The sequence below is a fragment of the Mustela nivalis genome, assembly GCF_964662115.1.
Source record: "Mustela nivalis genome assembly, chromosome: 1".
In the NCBI taxonomy this organism is placed as follows: Eukaryota; Metazoa; Chordata; class Mammalia; order Carnivora; family Mustelidae; genus Mustela; species Mustela nivalis.
Window position 1 is genome coordinate 80,598,420 of NC_139020.1, and position 22,764 is coordinate 80,621,183.

General features: G+C 48.2%; 1 long non-coding RNA gene across 4 annotated transcripts; it reads right to left on the reverse strand.

Moving 5' to 3' along the window:
• Positions 1-274: 274 nt before the first annotated feature.
• On the reverse strand, positions 275-13,596 carry LOC309844852. Of its 4 annotated transcripts, none has more exons than XR_014300930.1 (4): positions 13,317-13,596; positions 11,584-11,695; positions 4,747-4,830; positions 275-1,509 (listed from the first exon to the last, which is right to left on the reverse strand). It is a non-coding gene; the product is annotated as an uncharacterized lncRNA (long non-coding RNA). The 4 variants fall into 4 exon arrangements; XR_014300931.1 differs by lacking the exon at positions 275-1,509 and adding an exon at positions 2,884-3,197; XR_014300929.1 differs by lacking the exon at positions 4,747-4,830.
• Positions 13,597-22,764: the final 9,168 nt, after the last annotated feature.

A 22,764-nucleotide genomic window follows, 5' to 3' on the forward strand; every position in this document is an offset into this window, starting at 1 on the left:
ATTGTCAAGAAAAGAATTTTCCCTTGAAATGATGTGTTGGTACATGGGAGGGTAGCAAGAGGAAGAGGTAACTCGGCTGGTGAGGAAATGAGTAGCTGTTTTGAAGGCTTGATGAACAGGAGACCAGTGCACATTTTCCTCATTTATCTTTTCATCTTGAAAAGTGGTGGAATTCAGGTACGTCTTGATTGTTCAGGAGAATAAAGGATACGTGAGACATGACGAGAAAAACCACCAATGGTGAGCAAGATAAGAAAACCAGGGATCACTTTTTAAAATTTGTTTATTAACACTCACACCAAGCTGTGTACTTTGGTTCGCATGGCCGCGTGGTATCTGATGTCGCATATAAAATCGCAGAGGCCATGACAAGCAGGAAGAGAGGCCTGGCCCTGCTGTCTGAGTAACACAAACAGCCCTGTGTGTTATATGTGGGCCTGAATACGCAGCCTGAAGAGCCCAGCTCTGGAGCCCACCGGCCACCACCTCACTTCTTCCCCTGCCTCTGCCTGCCCCCTAGTGGACAAGCATGGGAAAGCGTGGGAGTCATCCTACCAGGCTTTGTGAGGACTGAAATATGGCTCCCTGAGAGCATGCCTCCCCCCCCATCCCCCACCCCGACCCGGGCCTGTTCCCAAGCACTGTCTGTGGATTTCCTGGAGAATCAGAGCTCTGCCTGGAGACCCTTGGGTCTCCCTGGGATGAACACCTCCACTTCCGGTGGTCTTTTCCTGGGGCCTTTGTCTATCTCGGCCTGCCCCCATCCCCAACTTGCAGACATTGTCCCTTGAGTGGTCTCCATAGCAGACGTGCCTTTCCTAGAAAGGACACATTATTCCTTCTTTGAATCCTACAAACTGTGCAGAACCAACAGAGTACTATTAAACATGTACTATTCCACATGTACTGGGTGCTGTACACGTTTCCCACTGTAGAAGCCTCTCGTGCATCCCGTATGTCCGGAGAGGTATTCATTTGTTCATCAGAAAACTTCTAGATGCCCAGCCCTGGAGACACGGAGGAAACGATGCCAAGGCTCCCACCTGGAGGAGCTCACAGTCCAGGGAAGCGACAGCTTATCCATTGATCGCCATGTTATCAGGTTGGTGCCACTAAGAAGCTCTCAGTTCTGTGCCTCCAGAATAAGGCAGTAGGGGAAGAGGCATTTGAATTTGTCATGGGCTCTCGGCACAGCAGAGTTAGTCCAGCAACTGCTTTGTTCAAATGAGCCAGGTTTAGAAAGAGGCTGGCACAGGCTGTCCTGATACGGACACCTCTGGAGTACTGTGGCTGTGCTGGGTATTTCCATCTCTGCCCAAGTCACCGTGATCTGTCCCAGCAGAGGCAGACACTGCCAGGAGCTCCCTCAGATGACACATGGCGTGATCTTCCCACTGTGGCAGCCCTCGGCTCCTGCCCACACTCTGCTCTGCTTTGCTCACTTCAAGCCTCCTTTAATTTTGCTGAAGCTCCCATTTTGCACGTTGCTGATTCACAGCTCTGGAAGACCTAGAAAGAAAAAAAGGTAATTATCTCCAATGACTCAGGAGCCCTCCTGGACTCTGTGATCTCTGTGTAGACTTTCACTTTGAAAGCCTGAGGGTAATAATATTGTCATCTGTGTAGGCAAAGCTGGAAGGAAACAGATTAATGTTCTTCTAAATTCCTGCCTCTTGGCAAAAATTAGTGTAGAGAAGACAGAGTCTGAGCCCTGGCCTGACAGCTGAGGTGAATGCATCTCATCCAGAGGTGAAGGGACCTGTAAAGGAGCCCCAGAAGATGACAAGTCCCTTGGGGTGAGGGCATCAGCTCGCTCCTCCCTCTCTCTTTCTCTCTCTCTGGTGTGTGTGTGTGTGTGTGTGTGCGTGTGTGTGTGTCTCAGTTTCTGTCTCTGTCTCTCTTTCCCTCTGAGGCAGTAAATGTTTGTGGGAAGAATGGCTGCCACCCTGCGTACTGTCAGGCTGCCTGAGCCCTGGAAGGAACAGGGGTTGGGAAGCGAAACCACTGGCAGATCTTAGACTTGTCAACTGAAGATTCGTGAACAAATAAGGGGAAGTGACTTACCTGCCACAAAACTACTGAGAGAGATGACCCTTGAGGAAGGGTGGGAATCCCAGGAGAGGAGAGGAGAATGGACTATGCTCCACTGCAATCCACTGATGGACTCTCCACACTCGGAGGAAAGCACGTGCCCCTCTGTGGGGCAGGAGCACCAGCAGGAGCAGCGGGAGCAATGTGAGCCTGGTGCCCCTTTGGGGCGGGGTGAAACTGAGAGTCAGCAGCAGGAGGTGCCCCGGGTGAGAATTGCAGGGCAGTGCTGGGCTAGAGGGCGCAAACGCTGGAGCCCCTGAGAAAGGGTCTGGGGGTTCTTTGCCCAAGTCAGCCCTTCCCCCTGGGCAAAAGAGAGCGTGCAAGAGGCCCCACGGGGGCAGAGCCAGTGTGGCTGGAGAGTGTGGAAGGGGTGGGAAGGCAGAGCCAAAGACCTCTGGGGACAGACCTGAAATCTGTGGCTTTCCCTGAGGCTGCTGGGGCCTGGGGGAAGGAAAGAGACACACAACTACAAATGTTGTGCCCTCTGCAAATGTTATAATTAGTCTGAAGACACTCCACCATCCTATTTTAGGATGGTGTGCATTCAGATTCTCTTCCCGTGCCCCAGCTTTGGGCTCCATTAAATCCTCATTCTCCCTGCTTTTCCCCCCATGGATTCATAATTCCTTCCTTCTCTCAATACACACTAATTGAAGGCCTGCCCTTTTCCAGGTCAGGCTGGGTACCAAGAACACAATGTCAGGGAAAACAGACAAGGCTCTGCTCTTGTGGCACCTCCACAATAGAAAAGGAGAGACATTGATTGAATACCCACACAAGTTAATGGGACACTGCAGTGTGGGGAGCTCTGAGGCTGTCGTAAGGGGTTTGGTTTAATCAGAGATGTCAAAAAACTCTCTGAGGAAGGGATGAATGAAATAAAATTCGAAGGACCAATAGGATTAACCAGGACAGGTAGGTCTTGGCCATGGAAAGACTCAAGTGTGACCAAAGTACACACAGCAAGGCAGGCAGGAGGCACGACAAGGCTGATCTTGAGACAGACGTGGCCAGTGAGGGGGGGCGGGGTTGGGTGGGCACTGAAGGCCTTACGAGGATGGGCCATGTGATCAAAGAGGCATTGCAGAAGGACTGCTCCAGCTGCCCTGCAGAGAAGAGTGTGGAAAAGGTCATAAGTGGATGTCATGAGACCAGTTAGGAAGCAGTTACAGGTGAGTTCGAGACCAGGAGGAGAGCAAAGGTGGGCATAGCGCAGGGAGCGGGGAATTCTATTTAGGATGCATAATTGTCAAGACGCAGTGATGGAACAGAGAGGCTTACAATGTACTCCACACCTGTTCGATCCTACAACAGCACCCCCTGAAATAAACCCTCTCTTCGTGGGCTAGATTACTATCTGAGACAGAAATGCGACATTCTCTTTGCAGGTGTGTCCCTAGAGAGGACTTCATGATTCCTTTCTAGTTTTCTCTAAATATGAAGGAAAGAAGGTCCATGATGCGTGAAACATATCAATTCAAAGGTCACAAGTTGAAAGGATGACAGCAACTCAGATTACAGGATTGTCAACTTCCAAGCTCCCTGACCTTGGCTTAAGGGCTGAAGGGTTGGGACAAGAGAGCTTAACAACACCGCGGGCTGCTGGAGTGTTAGAGGGGCTAACCGAGAGCTCAAAATTCATGTATGGTCCAATTAATTGACATATTTTTCTACTGCACAGTTAGGGGATGCTTTTGTAAGATTCCCAAGTCGGCTGGGAGTGCACCTAGCTACCAGAAGCTCTCCTGCTAGGACCCCTGCTTCTACAGCACAGACACCCATCCATCTCAGGAATGCGGTTTTCTCTCTGTGCTGGGCTAGGCATCAAGGACTGGAAGATGAAGAAAAGTGTCCTGCACTCCAGGAGTTGCAGCCTTGCAGGCCAGTCAATCAGGAGTGCACGGTGTGATAGGCGACAACACAGGCAGGGATAGAAGCTCGGCCCAACAGAATTAGGGAGGTTTTCCAGAGGGCCTATGGAAGCCAAGTCAAGGGGTGAGCAGGAATTTATTTGGAGAAGTGGAGACTGATTGTTTCAGGCAGAAAGAAAAAAAAAAAAAATAGCTGATACAAAACTGCAAAGATACCTAAGAATGAGGTGGGACCAAAAAGTGATGGCCCTGGGGTGACAGTGGGGCTATAGCCAGAGGTGAGACTGGAGACAGCATTGGTGGGTCACAAAGGATCTTAACTACCTGCTTTAGACATTAGTATTAGAATTTCTATCGCTGCATAACAAATTACCCCAAATCTTAGGTGCTTAAAACAATAAGCATAAGGGTGCCTGGGTGGCTCCTTCGCTTAAGCCTCTGCTTTGGGCTCGGGTCATGATCCTGAGCTCCTGGGATCGAGCCCCACATCAGCTTCCTTGTTCAGCTGGGAGCCTGGTTCTCCCTCTCTCTCTGCTGCTCCCTCTGCTTGTGCTTTTCTCACTCTCCCCCACTCCTGCCTCAAAAATAAATAAAATCTTTAAAAAATAATAATAAATTCAACAACAGACATGTATTATCTCACTATTTCTGTGGGTTAAGAATCCAGGCATTGCTTAGTGGTCCTCTGACTCACGGTCTCACAGGCTGCAATCAAAGTGTTGGCCAGGGCCTGCGGTCACCTCAAGGTTCAACTGAGGGAGGATCACCTTCCAGGCTCACTCACGTGGCTGTTGGCAAGTCTCAGGTCCTTGCTGGCTTCTTGCTGAAGACATCCGTTCCTTGCCACATGGGCCTGTCCATAAGGCAGCTCACAACATGTCAGTTGGCAGAGAGAGAGAAAGAGAGAGAGGGAAGGAAGAAGAGAGGTCGAGAGAAAGACATAGTCTTTTTTTAACCTAATCTCAGAAGTGACATCCCATTACTTTTTTTATTCTATTTGTTTAAAGAGTTGCCAGATCCAGCCCCCATGTCCACAGGTGAGGGGGTTTACACAGGGTGTGAAAACTAACAGGTGGAGATCCCTGGGGTTGCTTTGGAGGCCGCCTACCACATAGAGGAGAGCTATTTAAGACGCAAGCCCAGCATCATCTCATTCTTCATAAATTATATAGAAAGACCTATAATTTCACTGCATATTAGTTTGTTTTTGTCGATGGGTACACTCTGGTCCCTAGGAGCCCTGAAGAACAGTGTGCTTCATTTCACGTCTCTCCCTAAGGATTTTATACAACCCACTTGGCACTCACGCTGTTATTATTAGATAGATTCAGCCAGAAGCTGCCTGTGTGGGTAGAGAGAGGTGGGAAGGTAGGGAGGCAGAGAAAGGAAGTGATCAGGACCCCAAATTGAATCAAGAGAAAGGTCACACGCCAACTGAAAATTAGAAATGAATCTGAGTGGAACTAAGTATCGTGGTTGACAGCTCATACGCGCCATGCCAACTTTGCCACGGCTTGGCAGCGGACCTTGGTTTTCCCACATGCAACTGAAAATAACTAACATTCATCCTGAGGGAGTACCACTAAAATAAGAAACTACTGCGAGCTATACCTCACTGCTCATTCAAGCTGGAAGCAGTCTGCAATTACTTAGCTGAAATTAGATACAAATTAAGTTGCCACTTCCGGAACCCTTTTTCCTGTACTATATTACAAAACAGAAACTGATTTTTGAACTCTGACAGTTTCGATTTTTTCTTTTCTTGCAAATAAATGTGATATCTGATAGAATATCCACAATAGCAGATTATTGACACTGACCTCTTGTGAGATCTCATCTCTTTAGAGGTCTGGTTTTCTGATTCTCAGACCTGGGTGTAATTGCTATGGACAGAGTGACAGGTTGCTAGAGAGGAGAGCAACTTGCCCACATTTGAAGTATACCACATGGCAGGGGGCAGGGGTGGAGGAAAGAGGACTAGGTCAGAATTTTCCCCTGAGATGTATGTGGATGGCCCTGCTCCCACTTTTTTGGCTTGTCTGAAAGCTCTCAGGGTCTGCAGCCATTTAAATACAGAGAGTCTCCTATGTTTTTAAAAACAAAACAAACATACATGAAAACAAACAACAATAATAACTTGAGGGTCTCCCCTCAAACTTGACTAAAAAGGAACTGGCATGCAGATAATGTGGGTGTTTGGAGGTCTTCTGTTATGAAAGAGTCCCCGGATTGTATTATCTCCTTAGTAAAATACCATCTTCCTTGACCTGCTATTAGAAGAAGTAAATGAACTTCAAAGAGCCCAGCTGTGCCAGAACCTAGGACACTGTGGCAGCTTTCAGGGTAGATTGCTTCTCCGTAACTTTGAAATCCAAGCTCCCTTTGCAGAAGGCAAAGAGTACTGTTGGAGACATTAGTCATCATTTAAAACTACCCCCCCACCCTCTTTCACCAGCCCCACACATTCCCACCCTATATTCTTATCATGATACGGTGAATCTTAGAAGTGACAAATTAAATAAAGAGTTTCCAGGTAAACTTTCTGCCTCCATGAAGGTTTTCTTTTCTTCTTCTTCTTCTTCTTTTTTTTTTGTTTCTATAAGTCTTAAAAAAGAACACTAAAATTCACCTAAGCAAACCCTTCAGATGGTGAATCTCGACAGCATCACTTTAATTTTGGGGGTTATTTCATGCCTAGTTTAACTTTTTAAATTATATTTAGTATCTTTTCCAGACTTCTTAGGGCTTGGGAAGAAAATGCAATGAAGTTAAATGAGCTCAAAGTAAATTAAGTAATCCAAAATGAATTGATGTCAGCAATGATTCCGCAAGCAGCTCTCTCCCACATCACATCTCCTGGGAGTGGTGAGCTCAGCACTACATTTATTCTGACAGAGGAAAGCACACACGCAGACTCTGGCTGGCCCAGACCAGCTGAAAATGCAAGGCAACCACCCTCTCTGGACAACTTTCTGCCTTCCTAGCACTTATCATGGCCTGAAAAACCCCTGTTTGAGCAAGGACTTTAAGTCCTAGTAGGACAAAGTCATACCCTTAAGAATGAAAACCTGAATGGCAATTTGGCAGAAGAGCTCCATATTCCCGGCTCCAGCAGCCCACTGATCCAACCCTTCTCAAGGCCATCATCCCACCTTAACTCACTAGGGAAAAGATAACCTCCAACTCGGACATTGAAAAGAACTGAAAAGACGGCAATGTGGAAGAAGGACTGAGGGGATCAAAGAGGCAAAATCAAAATGCTGCGATCTTGTTTATTTTCACCATTCAGGGAACTTTTTGATTAGCCTCCTTTTTTCTTCCCCGATTTCAAAAAAATACAAAACCTTAAGTTCTGAGGAGGGACTCTGCAGCAGGAAGAGGAATCAGATCACAGGAGGATGGGTAGGATAAAGGCTGCACATGTTTTCTCCCCACATCCTCGCCCATCACACCCCAACACACAACACACGTCTCAACCAGTGTGTAAAAATAGCTGTCCAGGTTTTGTTATTCATCTCTAAGCAGCAGCTGCCCCCACCCCCCGGCACTGCCTGCCTCCCTTTAGCAGATTGTACTATCAAGTGACGCCTCACACGTCCCATTCCCCACCCCTCGCCAGATACAGGTCTTCGGTGACCTCCGACATTTTCGTTAGACATTTTCGTTCTGATCAGGAGTGCGGCGCTGGAGAGGAAAACCCGCCCCGTTCCCCTCCTCCACGCCCCAGGCCGCGGCGCCGGGACAGCGCTCCCATCCGCGCCCGGACAGGACCGCCCCTCCGTGCCGCCCGGCACGTCCAGGACAAAGGCGCCCGGGCCGGAACACTCCCTCCTGCGCGGGGAGCAACTTTCCCGAGGGCCTTAGGAGAGACTCTGGCCTTTCCTAATGAGGGCCGGGAGCCTCCGCTGCAGGCTCGTTCCTGGCAAGCGCTCCCGCTCCTGGCAGGGAACACCGATTTCCCCACCGCCGGGGGAGGGACTCGCTTCTACTGCCGGGACAGCCGCGCCGGCGGCCGGAGCCAGCGCATGCGTAGAGGGGGTGGGGTGGGGGTGCGTCCGCGCGGGAGGTGGGGGGCGCGCATGCGTCGGCGGCGGGTCCCGGGGTCAGCCCGCGGAGGAGGTAGCTGCGTGGGTTAGGCGCTCTTCGGTTTCCTGGAGGCACCTTGGGGACCCTGCACAGTTGGAAGGGAGCCACAGGGAGCTAAAGGCGCAGGCTCCCTACAAGGCTTCTGCTTCATGCCTCCATTTTACAGACGAGGAAACTGATCCAAGGAAGCGCTTGGGAAGTGACCAAAGCTGCATTTCTGAATTCTGGCACCTGGGACCAGATCCGGCTCTTAGTGGCATGGTTTAGGTGCTCCTTTGGTGAGCATTTATCAAGTTCCTGGATGAGGTGTACTAAATGTCTTCATGGTATGAAAGATAACCACGAATACATCAGGAGCAATGTGACGTGACGATGGGTGCCCCAGACTTGGGCATAGAATGAGACAGCCCTGGGTTTGATTTTGATGATTTGCTAGACTACACTGCTAGCTGGGTGGCCTTAGTGAAGTGGCTAACCTCTCTAAGTAGTAGTTTCCTGGTCTGCAAAAAAGAGATAAAATAGGACCGACCTCCTGGGTCGCAGAGTTTAAATAAGATAAGGTACACATTGCTTAGAACGGTCACTGCACGTGAAAGGCACTCAAGTCAGTGTTCTGGGGTATTTTGAGAGGTAGAACTGGTAGGCAAATAGGCCTTCATGAGACCATCAAGATACTCATTTCCAGACAGAAGTCATGCAGAACAAGAGGGAAGGTACTTTCCCCTACGCAGCATTCGGGGAGACGTCCATGGGGTGACATGACCTGGCACTCCAGAGACCAGAGGAAATGGTCTCTGTTTATCTTTCCACCAGCTGCTCCCACCTGCCCTGTGCTCTCCCTCCTTTTCCAGCTCTCACTGTGACTCACGGTGGCTGCAAAGATACATCAGGAGCCCTTATCAGAGCGAAATGCATTCTGCAAAGGTGGTTTCATTTATGTTTGGAGTCCTACTCTATTACAGGGGTCTCTGTCCTCTTTTTGTAGGTAGGGCAGGCACAAGAAGAAGTGGATTTACGTGAATCAGCAGGAATGGTGGTTAAGCACACTGGAGGAGTCTGGGGTTGTAGATCACCAGAGATGAAGATCATCTGGGACAGCGTCCTCGTGCTAGTGAAGGAGCCTTGAAACGCTATAAAAGGTTTTAGACTCAAGTTGGAGAGCACTGATTTTCTGTGTCCCTGTAGTTCTTCTATCCACTCAAGCACACGGCTGTAAGGGCACACTATATACTGCCAAGTACAAGGTTCTGCTCAGTAAGCAGGGAAAGGGAAAAGGAAAATGGGAAATCCAGAAGGATTCCCAGGTTCTTTGTTCAACTTTACCCTTTACTCAGAGGAAGATGGCATGTTTTGAACACATTCTTTATGTGCATGGGACCTCTAGAATGTAATTAGTAACATGCGTGCCAAGCCCACCAGAGAGAGGCCTAGAAGTGCCCTGTGGGAAATAGTCAACACAGAGGTCATCACTGAAGCTGGGGCTGGGATGAGATGGTCCACAGAGAGTGGGCCAAATGGGAAGATCATGGGGTGGATGAGAAGTGAACCTGAAATATACCAGCTGCTAAGGGTCAGATGGGGGTCCTGACAAAAGGGCAGAAAAGTGAGAAGAAAACTAGGAAAAAAAAAAAAGCATCAGGGCACCTGTTTGGCTGTCATTGGATGACTATCTTTGGAGCAGGTCAAGATCCCAGGGTCCTGGGATTGAGCCCCACGTTGGGCTCCTTGCTCAGTGGGAGGCCTGCTTCCCCCTCTTCTACTCCTCCTGCTTGTGTTCCCTCTCTCGCTGTGTTTCTCTCTCTGTCAAATAAATAAAATCTTTAAAAAAAAAAAAAAAGAGGCATCAAGCAGTCCAAATGAGGAGGTTTTCTAGGGTGAGGAAGTGATCAGGAGTGGGAAATGCCACAGAGATGCCCAGCACATGAACACTGGAATGTAACCTTTGATTTGGACCATGAGGAAGTCAAGTCATCGGTGACTCACGTGACCCTGGTTTCGGTGGGGCTATGAGAGCAGAAACTGGGTCACAAGGGGTTAGAGGCAAATGGAGTCAGGGAAGAGGAGCAGCGGGGAAAGTGGGTATAGCTCACTGCTTGAGAAGAGTTGGGCAGAGAAGGGGAAATGATAGCTGGAGTGCCTGGGCGAGTTTTTTGTCAGTGTCTTCTTACTATGAGAAACTGAAACATGCTGACAGGGTCAAGAGAGGCAGGATGGGTCAATAGGGAGAAAGAGAATGGGGTCTAAGTTCAACCTCCACAAGAGTAAACGGGAGGAGAAGGTATTCTGTCCCCATGTAACACAAAGGAAAGATTACTCTTCCTTCATTCTCTTTCTTCTACCATGTGAGAGGAGGCAATGCACTTGAAAGGGTTAGGGATGGACTTGAGGAGCTCTTCAAAACAAGCTTTGATTGAGTCATGGATCTAGCCATGGCATCAGTCTGTCAGGTGCATTTAATTAACCTCATTTACATGTAGAATTATGCTCAATGCCACCCCAAATAATGTGACATAGACCCTCTTATTACCAGGTCTGTCAGGACTCTGGGTGGCGAGTGACTGAAACCCAACTCTAACCACCTAAACCCAAAATGGAATCCAATAGTTTGCTGAACTAAGTAGACTGGCTTTGGGTAGGGTTAGATTTCAGGGGCTTAAAAGATGTTGTTGGGAATAGTAGGGTTTATGACATATGAATTCAGTGTACTCAAGGCATTCATCTGCCTGGTGGGAGTAGGGGGTGAAGGATCTTCCCAGAAGATAGACAGAGATAAAGAAAAGGCAACACTGAGCTTCACAGTTCAAAAGTAGAGTTTGGAGCAAGACAATGGCCATGTAATTCAAGCTCTTAACCTTGAGAAAGTACCCCCTACCTTCCATTACTTTCTTTTCTTTTTTTAAAATTTTATTTGTTTATTTGACACAGAGAGAGAGAGAGAGAGAGATCACAAGTAGGCAGAGAAGGGGAAGCAGGCTCCCTGCTGAGCAGAGAGCCCGATGTAGGGCTCAATCCCAGGACCCTGGGATCATAACCTAAGCCGAAGGCAGAGGCTTAACCCACTGAGCCACCCAGGCGCCCCCATTACTTTCTTCTTTAGCAGAGCAAGGACTGGGTTCGGTAGACTAAAATGGGAGTTTTATGTATGAGAGGTCTAGACAGGAAGAGAAGGGGGGACCGTGGGGTACAGAAACATCAGAACAAGATAGGAAAGAGGCCTAGGGGGAGCAATAGTATTGGAAAAGTAAGGACTAACCCTACAGGCAGAAGAAGACCTTCTCCCATGTTACCCCCTCTCCCCTGGAATTATGAAAAGGAGACCTTGGGTAGCCTTGCGCTGGTCAGATGGAGGGAGGTCCAGCATGGACCTCCCACTCTATGCTAGTCCCCTTACAGCCTAGACCCCACACAGATGAACCAGCAAGTCTGCGACCAGCTTGCCAGAGGTGAGCACTGTAACAGGGGGACTCAGTGACATGGGCTGCCAAGGGAATCCCTAGGATCAGGGCAGAAAGTCATGGCCAGAAATCAGAAGTACCTGAGAGAGCAGAGACTAAGCCAACCAAGGAACTCTATTGGAAGCACTGTCTCAGTCTAGAGACCACCAACTCAGCATCCACAGACGTCCGTATCAGAGGCTGGCTGTCCACCTAGAACAGGAAAAGCGGACACTGAGATGGGCATACTCCAGGCAGCTACCTTCTAGGACCATACGAGGCCAAGAGTTCCCTTTCTCTCAAATACTATGAGGGCACAGAAGCCACACACCACCTGACCTCCACCTTATAGACCCTGCGGGTGATCAAAACATTTAAAAGGCCTTCTAGGCCCAGGCACTGACCAGTCTGAATGGAGGTGTTCTGGTGTTCCAGCACTAACCCTTTTGTTGACAAATTGTGAGGAGCTTGGGGAGAGTCCTAGACAAGGGGCACTGGGGGTTGCTCAGGGAACTCAGGACAGCCTGTTTACCAACTGCCCCAGGCATATTTCAGCATTGATCAATCAGGTCAACCATAATGGTGGGTATAGGTGACTGCGAGCCAAACACATCATCTTTATTGGTGAGGCAGGAGAAGGGCAAGGCCATCTGAGAAAATGAATGTGTTCCCAAAGGGGATATCGAAACTATTGGATTGGACCAAGGCTTAAACCAGTGTCTTCCCCTACTAACCAGTGCCTCCAGATTGGTGATGGACAAATGAGGAAAATTCCATTTTACTGAGACATCCACATTGCTGTGTGTGTTGAATTTACCACCCACCTGCTTTCCTTTATATGGGCATCACTTTCAGGCAGCAGCTCCAAGCATGTCTTTCTCAATAGTGCCTGCAACGGTACCAGGGCATGTTCACATTGGTCCAGCTTTACTCATGAACCTGTCTCTGAACCAGTCCCCGATTGGCCAAGCCTGGGTCACGTGACTGTTTCTCACCTCAGGGACTGAGAGTGGAGAGAGGAATGGCTCCCTAAAGGAAATCAGGATGCTTTTAGTAGAAAACGAGGTACTGGTTTTTGGGCAAGTAGGCACATTGAAGCATACATACACCACTGTTGCCTTCTGGGGGTTAACTTTCTCAAACACAGGGCTGAGTGGAGTATCTCCACAGCATGAAATGAATTGTCACTTGAGCATTTACCCATAAATTGATCCATGTAGATAACTAATATAGAAAAACAGTAAATCAAAGCAGGATTTTTCCCCTCTTAAATTTTTTTATGATACTGATTATGTTTTTAATAATTGAATTAGATAAATATAATCAACTAAGTGTCCAGTATGGTTTAAAGTGTAGTGGATTTCACAAATGCATTTAGAAAATAGTCTCTCCTCTTGTGAATGTGAAAACAAGTGTCTTACTTTCTCCTCTGTGCATTATTTTCTCTTCTTAAAGCAAATCACCCTCTCCTAAGTCCAAGAGAAGCTAGATAATTTGTTATTGCCTGTAAAAAAAAAAAAAAAGAAAAAAATTTTTATAATAATTAGAAGTTTAATTATCCAAGGAGAGATAGCATTGGGTTTTCTTCACAGACTTTTGTTTTCAATACTGTAAAACATTCCACCCATAATTTTTTTTTTTAAAGTCAGCTCTAAGTAAAACGAGATACTTAAATTCTCAGGAAAGGAAAAATAATCATCAATTTTACTCTAATATATATGCTGTGCTTTTTGGAAATAGTACTGTTCCATAAGGGATATCTTAAAATTCACAATTTAAAAAATTTACATCTCGGAATTGAAAAACTCTTTGGGGAAAAAAAATCATTACTCACAATAAGTAGAAATAAAGTCATCATCATGCCCTGACGTTTGAGTCACATAATTAATTCAGAAGAAGCCGGCTTTCTCCGCATGTGGAATCCAGGCATTCGTTTCTTCATCAAATATTTATCACACCCTGCGTGGCTTCCCTGCTCTGTGCTGGGCACTGGAGGATACAAGAGTGAGTCAGACAGGCCCACATCTGGGAAGGAAGGAGACAAGCCAGTAACAGGAAGGCCCACAGAGGTGTGCAGGCATGCTGAGGGCTTGTGGGAAGGAACAGTCGATTGATTTTTCAGCGGGGTGGCTGGCTTAGAGGCTAGCTGGAATGATAAGCTGCCTGAAGGCTTTGCATTTCTCACAGTGACCAGCGCTGTGCCCGGAAAGTATTTTTAGAAACACCCCCCCACACACACAAGATGGAGGACATTTAGAAATCCGCCCTGGCAGCCCTGAAGCAGCTGGGCTCTGTGTCAGCTAAGAAATGAGAACTCCTGGTCTTCCCAGCACCTCAGTATGTGTGCTCTGGCCTTGCCTGCCTAGGCCATGGGCGTCGCAGTGCCCCATTCAACATATTCAACGTTCTATCATCACTGAACTGCCCCCATGGGCTAGACCCTGTTCAAGCAAAGCAGACCACAATCTCAGGGAGCTTACTTCTAGAGGAAGGGAGAGGGACAAATTGTATGTCAAAATGGTGATAAGTACTATGAAGAAACACAAAGCAAGAATGGCAGGATGACAAAGGTGGGGTGGGGGTATATAATACAAAATAGGGTCTTAAGAGATCCAGCCTAAATTCAGTTTCCCTAGTTACCTGGGCCCCCAAGAACTGTGGCTAGTGGTGCATTGGGAGCCCACCAAAGACAGCAGCAAGCTGCCTGACCCCACAGTGGCCAAGACGTGGCCAGCTCAGGCTAACACAGGCTGGTGTGCAACCCCACACCAATAAGAACTTTCTTATCTGGCAGCTCATGCCTGGGGAGGAAACGGGATATTTATGCTACATGTGAGAAGAAGGTTTGTACCTTGAGAGCCGCTAGGGGAGATGGACATCTATATCCCCAAAGAGAACTTAGGCAAAGCGAAGATAAAAGGTCAGGGCCCGGACCAAGAGTGCTGGGGCCCAGTCTAGGTGCAGGCCCCCACTCAAAAGGGAAGTATCAGTCAGGAAGGGGGCAGACACCACGTCGTTAGAATGGGCTAGAAGGAACACCTGTGTTGGGGTGGGGACAAGGAGGCACAGATCCCGCCGCCGTACTGGTTACCAGGCTTGGGGGCAGAACGAGAACTCAGAGTCAGGACCTTTAGGTTGGAGCACAGAGCTGGGGTAGGATGGCCAGGTGTGGAGGCTTTGGGAAGAAGCCAAGGGTTCTGTGTTTATCTCGGTACACTGGCTTAGGTGGCTCTTGGCTCTTGCCTTATTCTGTCACCTGTGTAAGCCCCTTAGTGCTTTTAACCATAAGCCAAATAACACTGAAATCAATTGTAGTTCTCTTGGGAGGGCAGCTAGGGAGGGAAGGAAGGTGAAAGGGCAAGAAATCTCCAATATTTTGGTCCTAAAGCATAATTGCAGTAGAAATCAAGTAGAAAGCGACTTAGGCCCCTACCGAGGATAGAAGTACATACAATAAACTGACCAGCACAGCGTGCTCTCCTGTGTGGACGCTGGGACCGGAACACCTTGTCGTGTTGCCACTTTGATCATGGGGATTTGGATCAAAAAGAACCTGGGGTTCGGACTTTGCTCTAGGGCTTGGCCTTGGCCTCTGCCACCTGTTGGCTGTATGACCTTGGGTAAATGACTTGACACTCTGAGCCTTCATTTCTTCATCTGGGTAGGGAAAAGGTACAAGCTGGAGCCTGGGCTAAGAGTTGGTCATGGCTGGCGAGCCAGTGGGAAGCCCCGCAGGGAAAAGCAATCGGCCTTTCTTGAAGAGCTGCAAGGTGTCAAGTCCAGTGAGTTCACTGAGGGGCAGAGTGTCTGCATCAGAGAAAGGAGGAGTTTTGAGGACCCATTGTGGTTACAATGGCTGAATCTGTCCTTGGCCCTGCCCAGGCTGGATCCGTGGCTGGTTCCTGGACAGAGCTGTCAGGAGAAGCTAATGGGACTATTTACTACATACTCTACAAGACACTGAGATTCAGGATCATTATGATGAGACCCCCCATAAACGCGCATAACAGGAGAGAAAGACCTCACCTCCAAGGGGCAGCTTTGCCAGAGCGGGATGGCAGAGCAGGGGGAGGGGCGGTGCCTGGCACCCAGACACAGATTTGTGAGTACCTGAAGGATGACTCACCCCAGTGACTCCCCGAAAGTACAGGGGAGGGAAGGTACTGTGCTGGAATTAAGTTCTAGGTGAGAGAGGGTGGGAACAAACTAACATTTGGATTCTTAGTCTTGGGGCTTCATTTGTTCCCCACAAGGTGAGAGACTCTTGGTTGAAAATAAGGATGTTCCCATGCATGAGCCTGGATGGGTGAGGTCCCCTTCAGGAGCCACATTAGGGACCCAATGGAACCCTTGGGGGGCTGCTCAGGACATCCCCCCGTGCGTTTAGGGATCAAGACAGCATTCCCACTCAAACATTGTTAATCAAAACATAACCTGGCACGAATCTTTGAGCACTTACTATGTGCCAGGAAGGTATACATACTAAGAGGGATTTGAATAATCCTTTTCTGGGCACTTGCCAGTTCACAAACTACCCTGATATGCATTTTATTCCCATCAGTCTTCATGACAACCTAACAATCTAGGATCCCCCTTTACAGAGTGGGAGGTGGGGTTTCAAAGAAGGCAAGTCATGTCTCCATAATAATCCAGCCAGTAAGGGGGTGCTCCTGGACTCTCTTTGGAGACCAAATAAATGGAAGAATGAGGGGGAAATTCAAGCAAACACTAAAACTGACATTCTGACTGGAAGAGCTGGAGGGAAAGACAGGTCTTTGTGGCTGGACTTCTGGAGGAGGTCTGCTGGGACCGGAGCTGGGTCTAACCAGAGGGCAGAAGGCAGGGTGAGGGGGTAGATAGGATATGGGAGACAGGATGTAGAAAAGGAGGCAGCATGCACATGGGGGAAGGCAAGCTCCCTGTGCTGGTCCTGGAGCTGCCCCTGCTCATGACTTCAGCGACTGCTGGTCTCAGGGTCTGTATCCCCACTATTTCTAATTCTTCTTGAAGAATTATTTATGACATTCTAAATGTTTGCAAAGCCACATGCAGAAACGTGCCAATATGAGAATATTACTTAGCCAGAAATTATGCTCATCTCAAATTGCAGGAAAAAAACACGACAGGAAAAGGAATGAGCATTTATGGGCCAGACTCTGTGCTGTCACCTTTCACATTCTTGTTCCCTTTTAATATTCATTAGAGTGTATTCGTTCATTACAATGACTTCGGAATGCTAGATTTTCCAGTGTACCACAGTGTCTAGCTTGTGGAATTCAGGTGGAACTGAGAGGACCAATAAACCCAGTTTAGTTGACAGTATAATTTTTTATCCTATTTTTTAAATTAATTCAAGGTTTCCAAATGACCAGCTTCAGAAAGTTCATAAGTCATTGAGGTACTCGGGACTCAGAGACTGTGCCCTATCAAAAACAGGGCCTACCTTGCACTAGGTAGAGGACGAGGAGAAGATTTTCAGGGGGACCTGCCCCATTTCCTCAAACTTGGGGTGGTATCGATGCCAAGGTTTGACATACCCTGACCACTTTACTTTCCTTAGCAGCTCCAGCTCTGACAAGGGAGCAAGAAATATACCTCTGCCTCGACAGGAACAATGTGTGTGACATGAAGGACCTCAGGTGCTACGCTGGTTTTTGACAGTGCCTCAGAAGAAAGCACTTCCTGCCTGTTCTAGTCAGTCCCAGTCCAGGTGAGTCACCACATTTTCAGTCAGGCAAGTATTTTAAGGCATGAGAAATTCAAGCTGGAGCCAGCAGGGAAAGGTGAGGGATGGAACACCACCATCAGCTTTGATGATGACTTGTTTTCATGGCACCCAGGAAGGTCATTCTGGTGAGAGTCCCACTCCCCGCTGTTTTGCTGGTACGGTGGATGGGGGAGACTGGTGGCCACCCTGATGCAGGGGTGGGGCATGGCCGTGGGCATGGGCACATGTGTGCCCCTAGAGCAGAGAGCCAGTAGGCTCATGTTGACTATTTGGGTCATGGATAGAAGTCCGCGCTCGCATGGATGGCCCTGCTGTGCCCTCTAGGTGATCTGGCAGGGGGCCAGTAGGGTCCCTCCGCAGAGTCAGTCACAACCTGAACCACCTCCAGCTCTGCTCTCGGGTTCAGCCTCGGGCTCTGCAGAACGTCACCACCAACAGCCTCTTTGGCTGCCATCCACGTGGTAAAGCTGTGCGTCATCTATTCGGACGGGACCAGGAGGCTAGCTTTGAGCAGAAATGCAGGTTGTGTCATAGGCCTGTGGGGTGAACCACGCTGTGGGAGCATCAGGATGAACTGTGCTCCTCACCCCTAAGGAGGTAAGTGATAATAGCAACAGGGCGGGGCTGGGGAGTAACCTTGCTCTGTCATTTTTCCTGAATCCCCTTAAGCTTTCACATGAATGTAAGAAACAAGCAAGGTCCATCCCCGGGCCCTGCGGTCCTCTCCCCCAGAGTCTGACTCAGGGGCTTAGGGCAGGCTTATTTTTTATTAAGGGCCCAAGGGATTCGATTGCAGGTGATCCCGGACCATGCTTTGGAAACCACTGGGGCAGAAGTAAGCCAGCAAGTGTGTGAGACACATCTGGTGTGAGTGGTGCTTCATCTGGTTTCTTAAGATAGTATTATGGGACTAACTGTGATCCCCAGCCCTGAATTTATCCATTGACATCCTACCTCCTAGAATCTCAGAATGTGACTGCATTTGGAGACCGGGCCTTTCAAGGGATAATCACATGGAAAATGAGATCACTAGGTGGACCCCAATCCAATATGACTGGATAAGGAGAGATGAAAGAGAGATTAGGACACATACACCTGCAGAAGAAAGACCATGCAAGAACACAGAAAGAAGACAGCCATCTGTAAACCAAGAACAGAGACCTCAGATTTGGGAGCTTGAGAAATATAATCCAGCACGTATGTTCCATATACGTAATATAATATCAACATACGTAACATCCTACAGCATCTCCAACAGTAGTATCCTGCAATCAAACGTGTTTATATTTCTGGAGGGAAATGTCTACGTTGCCTAAATAAAGATGATAAGCAGCCTTAGATCAACTCAAGACAGGTTTTGTGCCAAATGAATTTATTTCAGGTCAAGTTTTGCAATCAAATGAGTTGTAAATGGAATTTTGGGCATTTGGAGCTTTTAGAGTTTTGAAATCGTGGACCCATATTATCCCTTGTCTTCATCTCAGATGAAGAAACAGAGGCACAGGGAGATAAAACAACCTATCCACATTCATTAACTCATGGGAGGTGGGTCTGGGTTACCACCCAGGCAGCCTGGTTCCCATCCACATCTGCCTGGCTGTGCCCCCCGGTACGGCCTATCCCTCAGGGCCTGCCGTGTCTGTAGAATAAGTACATCAGGCTTGTGGCCTTGCTGTAAGGACCAGATACAGTGTAGCTTGAGTTCTGTGATGGGTCGAATTGTGTTTCCTCCCCAAATTCCTATGTTGAGATCCTAACCCTAGTACCTCAGAATTTAACCTCATATGGAAATAGGCTTATTGCAGATATAATTAGTTAAATTAAGATGAGCCCTAATTCAATATGACTGGTGTCCTTATTTAAAAAAGAAATTTGGACGCAGAGACAGAGGTGTGCTGAGGGAGAATGCCAGCTAAATCCATAATGCGGAGATCAGGGCGATGCTTCCAGAAGCCAAGGAGTGCCCAAGATGGCCGGCAACCTGCGGGGAACTAGGAGAGGAGGGTGGAATGGTTCCTCTCGATGAGCCTTCAGAAGGAAGTTACACTGCCGATACCTTGATCTCAGACTTCTGGGCTTCAGAATGTAAGACAGATTGGTGTTCAAGCCCCCCAGTTTGTGGTAATTTGTTATAGCCACCCTAGCAAACAAATATACATTGTTTACATGGGTCCCAGATTTCAAGTGGGAGACCAATCAAGGGTAGCTCCCCAAGTTACTACTTTATTATAGAGGCTGCAGGAGATAAAGCCTATGAACTAGATGACTTCTAAGGCCTCTTCCAAGTTCCGGGTCTAATTTTCTATGTTGACAACATGAGGATAGCCCAGTTCCACTTGCCACTTGCCCCAGCAGCCTGATTCTTAGGGCATTTGTTTGCTCTTTTAAAAGATGGGCTCATGTGGGGCTCCTGGGTGGCCCAGTGGGTTAAAGCCTCTGCCTTTGGCTCAGGTCATGATCCCAGGGTTCTGGGATCGAGCTCCGATCAGTTGAGCTCTCTGCTGATCAGAGAGCCTGCTTCCCTTCCTCTCTCTCTGCCTGCCTCTCAGCCTAATTGTGATCTCTGTTTGTCAAATAAATAAATAAAATCTTAAAAAAAAAAAAGTTGGGCTCATGTAAAGGTGGTCTTAAAAAGCAAAACAAAACAAAACAAAGCAAAGAATGTTTTTTCCGCCGATGTGGGTCATGTCCGTGTACTTTAAAAATGAAACCATGGGGGCCCTAATTTCCCTTCGGATGTTCCTACTTGTATCACGAACTCAGTCAGACTTTTCTGAATCCGTTTCACTTGTCCCTTCAGATCTGCCAAGTTTAACGCACAGTATGTGTTTGGGCTACAAATTCTGCAGAGGAAAGCAGAAAGCTAAGTGAGAGGTGGTTTTCTGTAAGTTAGGAGTATATCGCTGGAGCCTTATGTTTGTCTGAAAATTTGGATCCTTCATGTGGAAATGTGTCCCCTCCTTGCCATTTTATTGAGCAGATAAAGGCTGCTTTAAGAAAGTATAAAAGGCTGATGAATGCTTTTTCTGTTTGTAGAACAAGTCATGTTTGGCCCAGTGTAGAGAAGGAGGTAAAAATGCTAAACCATTTCCCTCAGGCTTTGGGATGGGGTCCACCACTGTTGAGCTGGTTTGCACTTTTAGGCCTCTACCATGAAGATACTACACATCAATTTCAGACAATTACCTGCTATAGGTGAAGTGCGGCCCCCAACTCCCCATCCGTGGAGATGGGACCTTAATGGCGAGAGCGTTCAAAGAATGAGCTTCAGGTTTCCTTCTGACATCCATTTGCAGCTGTTTACCACTTCCCTGTCAGCCCTCAGCCTTTGTCCGGCAGGTTGCTTCCCAAGGCTCTCCTCACCAAGCCAAGGGATATCTCTCGTCTCCCTACAGCTCCACCCAGAGCCAGAGCCAGAGGTGCAGTGAGCATTGGCTTAAGGCTTCTTTTCTCCTTGTTCCTGGTTAGCCTTCCACCAATTTAAAGGGAAGTAGGCCTTTTCCTATCACAAATACAGCCACAGTGGAATTCTTTTGGGGTACCAAAAAGGTTGCAGGGTAGGAGGTGACACTTTGGGGATTTCATGGTTGGTGACTCACATCCAGTGTTACTGGGAGAGATTTAATTAAGCCAGAGTAACTGCCTAATAGATGGGAGCTACTCCAGAGTAGAGACCACATCTTGTTCATCTTTGAATGCTTAGTGCCTAGCTCTGAGCTTTGGCACATAGTAGGTGTTCAATAAAATTAGTTGTTGAATGAATGAATCTTGATGTTCTTGCTTTATCAGATAGGTGTCTGACGTGTTAAGTACAAGACTCACAGCCACAAACAAGGTTGGAGAATGCTTCTGTCATATCATAATAGCTCGCAAGGGTCATGTCCAACGAATAGGTCCTGAGGCCAAGGGGTAGAGGACAGAGGCCCAGGTTTGGCTCCACCGTTGTCCAAGAGACTCTAGGATGTCAGCCTCCCTGTGTCTCAGTATCCTTCACTGAAACACAGACATTGTAATATCTGCTCTCTGCCTGCCTTACTGGGTGATTACAAGAATGTGACAAGAGAATGGATAGGAAAGTTCCTGAAAATTTCAAAGGCCATGCCAAGGAGATTATTTTTATTATCATTTCTATTATTACAGATATTTGTATAGTTGTGTTGTTCGTAATTGTTTCTGATTTCTTCAGTTTCCTTTCTACTTGCTCATGTTCAAGGATCAGAGTCAGGATTACCTCCTATCCCAGATAAAGGGATACTCACCCTGGGAGTCCAGGTGAGGCCCAAAACCAGCTTGTTGGTAGCTGAGTCGTCTGCTTGGTCAGCAAACATTCCTGTCTCACAGGTGGGGAGTGGCAAGTGAACTCGCAGAAGACTAGTTGACATAGAATTGCCCTCTGATGCCCTTCCTGTGCCCAAAGCCACAGAAAACAGAGGACTGTGCTCCTTAACATTATTTCTAGCCCATCCAGAGAGTCCTCTCTAGAATAGGCCGGGGGGGGGGGGCGGGGGAGGTGACTTGTGGGAAGCAGCCAGCCAGTGGCCGGCAGAGCCCCAGCAGGAAGCCTAGCCTCCGCACTTCCAGGCCAGTGCTCTCTTCTTTCCCCCTGCCTCTCTGGTAGAGGGATCGGGCCCTAGTAGGTAGTGCTGTGCCTCCTTTTGTTTCCTGTTGCTAAGGCAACTGGGTGAACCTAAAACAGAAACAGCCCACGTAGTCTTGCTGCCTCTACCCACACGGTCATCTCATCCAGAGAGCCACAGTTAGGCAGATCGATCTGGGCCGAGCGTGTGTTTGGGGATGAGGAACGCCCCCAGGAGAAACACCTGAGCTGTGTGGCAGTTGATATTCTCTGTACACTCTTCCCAGGCAGACAAGATGCTGAAGCTGGGGAGTGGGGGCGGTAGAGAGTGAGGAGTTGAAGTGGCTGGAGTGTGCCAGTTGGCGGAACGTGACAAGGGCTAAAATTGTCCGAGGCCAGGGTTCTAGCTGCCCGCCCTTAGTTACAGAATGAGAGAGCAGGGGGCATGGCAACTATCCCTCACCTCTGAAATTTGTGCCTCTAGCTTTTCTGCTTTCCCCAAAGAGGGGCCCTTCCGAGCTTTTAGACAAGGGTCTTTCTTTCTTTTTTTTTTTTTTTTTAAGATTTTATTTATTTATTTGACAAAGATCACAGGGAGGCAGAGAGGCAGGCAGAGAGAGGGAAACAGGCTCCCGGCTGAGCAGAAAACCCGATGTGGGGCTTGATCCCAGGACCCTGGGATCATGACCTGAACTGATGGCAGAGGTTTTAACCCACTGAGCCACCCAGGTGCCCCGACAAGGGACTTTCTTAAAGAGCAATGTGATACTGTGGGGATAAGGGCAAAGCCATCTGAGAACCTGGAAGCTCTCTCAGCACAGAGCCACAGAGCTGGGAGTCACATGAGAGAAGCGCAGGGCACACCATCCCACAGCTGTCCACCCAAGACCTCCCTCCAGCTTCCAGACTCAGCTCAATGATGACCTTCTCCAAAACCGTCTTCAGATCCACCCGGACAGGCAATGACACTGTCCTCTC